Source organism: Dipodomys spectabilis, unplaced genomic scaffold (genome assembly GCF_019054845.1).
Source record: "Dipodomys spectabilis isolate Male_0828 unplaced genomic scaffold, ASM1905484v1 ptg000001l, whole genome shotgun sequence".
In the NCBI taxonomy this organism is placed as follows: domain Eukaryota; kingdom Metazoa; phylum Chordata; class Mammalia; order Rodentia; family Heteromyidae; genus Dipodomys; species Dipodomys spectabilis.
In genome coordinates this window covers 25,270,469-25,274,766 of record NW_024870678.1, presented here as the reverse complement: position 1 = coordinate 25,274,766, position 4,298 = coordinate 25,270,469, and the positions used below count along the sequence as shown (strand labels likewise).

Here is a 4,298-nt window from a genome sequence, read left to right as displayed (position 1 = left end):
ATGTTAGCTATTAAAACTTTATAGCTTATAATAAAAACTTTTAATAATTAGCCTAAATGCAATAAACATAATATAGGAGAAAATGAGGTTCTCATCCCAGTTCTATCCTTACATTCTAGGTGAGAGGGAGTAAGTCAGACACTTGACTTGATAATAATTTTCTTGACTACAACATTGAATGTTGATGCTCAAAACCCTCTCATGGCATTGTTGTAAGAATTACTTAGCATAATTACTTAGCATAATCCATATCAAATATCTTTAAAGCACAAAGAATTGTGTGATTCGATTTTTTAAAAAACAGTCCAAGATACAAATGTTTTTCAAATAGATAATTCTTAGGACTTTCCTTCTTTTTCTTTTTTTCTTTTCTTTTTTTCTCTTTTTCAATTGAGGGGCTTGAACTCAGGGCCTGGGCGCTATCCCTGAACTCTTTTGCTCAAGGCTAGTGCTTTACTACTTTGAGCCACAGCACTACTTCCAATTTTTAAGTGGCTAATTGGAGATAAGAGTCTCATGGGGACTTTCCTGCCCAGGCTGGCTTAGGACTTTTTTTTTTTTAGAACTTAAAACTTTCTTATTGGCTTTAAAAATGATTGCTTGCTTTATAAACAAATTTGCCACAGGGTTCCTATTTTCATTTAAGGAAGAATATGAAAGAGAAGAAAGGGAAATCCAGAACATTCTGGATCTCTCAAAGGATTAATTGTTACTCAATTCTTGGTTTATGGCATAAAATGCTTAGAAGAGTTGCTTTGATTTCTTCCAATTATATTAAAAAGTTCTTTTTTTTTTTCATTTTACTACCAAGATGAAGTTCAAGCAAGTGGCTCCAACCAAAAACACATGTGAGTATCTTCCCCATGTGATTATGACTCTAAAGTAATGGATGACTCCACAGGGTGACCTTTGCACTGTCACCTGTGCGAATGATTATCCCATGTCTGTCGAGTGTGAAGTCACACAAGACAGCCAGGAGCAAAGAAAGCTAGTCCTGTTGCCAACCACCAGGACTGAGACAAGGTATCAAGCATTCATAGCATAGATGAAAGCACAAATCTATGAGGGCAAAGTATAACCTAGTTTAGGATTTCCTAACAAGTTGATCACGCACTGAAGTAGACCTTATCAGGAACATGGTTACTACAGAAAGAAGGGTTCACCTATTCATTGCAGAGGTCTAGTAACTAGGTATTTTCTAAATCAAAATTTCAATTCATAGATGTATGTCACATTCCTTCATTCTAGCTAAAAGTAAGAATTCATTTTCACCAGACATGTACTTTCAATGTTTTTTTCCTCTTAAATTATAGCTCTGGAGTAAATGGAAATATGTATGATTAGGTGTTATAAATGTGTCTTGAGTTAACTTCTTTTGATTGTTTCCTTTTAGCTATTTACTTCCTTTGGGATAATTGGTTACTAGCTAGAATGAAAAATCATTAAACATTCACTTTATATGTATTTTATCATTGGTTCTAGAGTTTGCAAAGTGATATAAAATCCAAAGCAATTATAGAATCTCATTTTCCTAATAGCTTATAGATTACTTAACTTTTATTTGTGTGGGATGACCTCAGGTTCCATCATCTATTACCCTTCAGCAAAGTATCGCTTGAAAAAGAAAACTTTCTGCACCCCTCCATTTGTATTTCCATACCCACAGCTCAGCTCTGCACACATACTGCTATCCTAGGAAACCAAAACTCTCTCTGATGGGATAAATTCATAGTGCACACCCAGAGATACTTTCACTTCAGCCCTGATTGTTACACATGTATTAACACATAAACACACACACACTCTCTCTCTCCTCTCTCCTCTCTCTCCTCTCTCTCTCCTCTCTCCTCTCTCTCTCTCTGTCTCTCTCTGTCTGTCTGTCTCTCTCTCCTCTCTCTTCTCTCTTCTCTCTCTCCCCCCTCCCTCTAGATCACTGAAGGTAGCAATCATCCTTCTGGAAAGAATTTTTCAGAATAAGTAAGTAAAAGGTAGATTTCAACCCTCTTTTTTTCCTCTTTCCTTTCTTTTCTTTCTTTCCTTCCTTTTTTTCTTCTTCCCTCTCCCTTCCTTCCTTTTTCTCTCTCTCCCTCCCTCTCCTCCTCCTCCTTCTTTATCTCCCACTCTGTTTTTTTTCCTTCCTTCCTTTCTTTTTTCTATTATGTTTTTCCCCTAGAGAGGTTTCTGAAGTTCAGCAGTGATCTCTTTAATTAAAGGGGGCAGGGGGATGGAGAAATACCACCAAAGAACAAGAAGGAATAGGAAAAAGTTCTCTCCACTGCCTAAGGGGTTAGTTACAAAATAAACATTTCATAGACTGGGCCACATCTCATATAACAAGACAACTCTGGCTAGCAAGACTGCAACTGAAGTCCCCCATTAAGGGCACTCACTTGGAAAAATTAAGTGACCCACTTGTGTTGGCTAAAGAGATCCTCACAGAGGATTTTTACATCCACCTACAGCATTTTTTGACAATCTGCCTAGTGTTCACCGCGGCTTTTGCTGAAGGCAAAATGGTTCAGTCCTCCCAGCAGTGACTCAAAGTTTCTCTTAAGCTTCTACATAAAATAAAATCCCTTAACCCAGAGAGAAGGAAAGGTGATTAGGGTGTTCAGTTTGATTTTTTTAGTAGAATATACACAGACAGGAAATTAGTATTGCATTTTTTTCCTTCTCCAGACCAAAACACACTGACAAAAGAAGATTACTCACATTTGCAAACTTTGCCTTGAGCGCCTCAGAGGAAAGATGTTATATAAAACCTAAAAATAAGTAATGATCAAAATGCCTTAGAACAAAAACAGCATTCTAGTAATAACCTCAAAGATGCTATCTAGGCCCAAGAGATGAAAAGAGAAATCACATTGGGATATTAGCTGTAATTCTTGGGCATGTCATATATATATACACACATATATATGTATATATATGTGTGTGTGTATATATATAGATAGATAGATAGATAGATATATGTATGACCTACCACAAAATCAGGTCACAATCTCAATGCAATGAACACAAGGCAATGAATACACACAAACAATAAGCATTAAGTGTTGTTTCTCTTAAGCCAAGGAAAAAGTTGGAAGGGACTAATCTGGTTTGGGTGTTGGTTAAAATCACCAAATTTTAGCTCATCATTTCCATAAAGAGAAATTTAGCAAAGATTGTATTAAGAATACAATCTTAATACATAGCATTAAGAATGAATGAGATAAAATCAAAACTATCTATTCGTCTTTCAGGGTATGATTAAAGGCTATTAATTTGTGAAGCTGGGCTGGGAAGGTGGCTCAGTGGTAGAGCGCTTACCTTGCGTGCCTGAGGCCCTGGGTTCGATTCCTCAGCACCACATAAGCAAAAAGAAAAAAAAAAGCCGGAAGTGAAAAGGCTAACCATTTGCTTATCACTGCATTATTCATTAAAGTGAGCATAACCTTAACTATTGAGCCTTTGCTTTTTTTTTGGCGTTGCTGCAGGCTTCCTGCCATCATGGTTAACGTTCCTAAAACCCGCCGTACTTTTTGTAAGAAGTGTGGCAAGCACCAACCTCACAAAGTAACACAGTACAGAAGGGCAAGGATTCTCTGTATGCCCAGGGAAAGCGTCGTGATGACAGGAAGCAGAGTGGCTATGGCGGTCAGACTAAGCCAATTTTCCGGAAAAAAGCTAAGACTACAAAGAAGATTGTGCTGAGACTTGAATGTGTTGAGCCCAACTGTAGATCTAAGAGAATGCTAGCTATTAAGAGATGCAAACATTTTGAATTGGGTGGAGATAAAAAGAGAAAGGGGCAAGTGATCCAGTTTTAAGCTCCAACTTTTATTATGAAGACAATAAAATTGTGAGGTCAATTCAAAAAAAAAATGTGTGAAGCTGTTTATTCTCTTGTCTGCCTGTACAGACATACAAACAGAAGCTTGTGGTTCACTTCTGGGTCTCTCTTACAGCGACATCCATTTATTTGAATAATTCACAATATTTTTCTACTATGTTAAATAAGTTCTGTTTTTCTATTTTGATTGTACTACTCAGAACTAGATAGATAGATAGATAGATAGATAGATAGGTAGATAGATAGATCTATAGATGATAGAGACAGAGAGACAGAGAGAGATTTTCATTAACTAAGTTTGTCTACATGAAATGTGGAAAATGGTACACTTTCTCCTGTAATTTTCAAGAATAAAATTGCAGCTAAACACCTTAGAAATGGGTGGCTAGGATGTAGGACACATCAAGTAACTTCTTTTACTCCAAGGATGGCTGAATCTTCTCTTCTCCACTTACAGCAATCT

General features: G+C 36.8%; 1 pseudogene across 1 annotated transcript; it reads left to right on the top strand.

Moving 5' to 3' along the window:
• Positions 1–3,458: 3,458 nt before the first annotated feature.
• LOC122121353 lies at positions 3,459–3,848 on the top strand (annotated as a pseudogene). Its single transcript, XR_006149931.1, has one exon. The product of XR_006149931.1 is annotated as a 60S ribosomal protein L36a-like (transcript).
• The last annotated feature ends 450 nt before the right edge of the window (positions 3,849–4,298 follow it).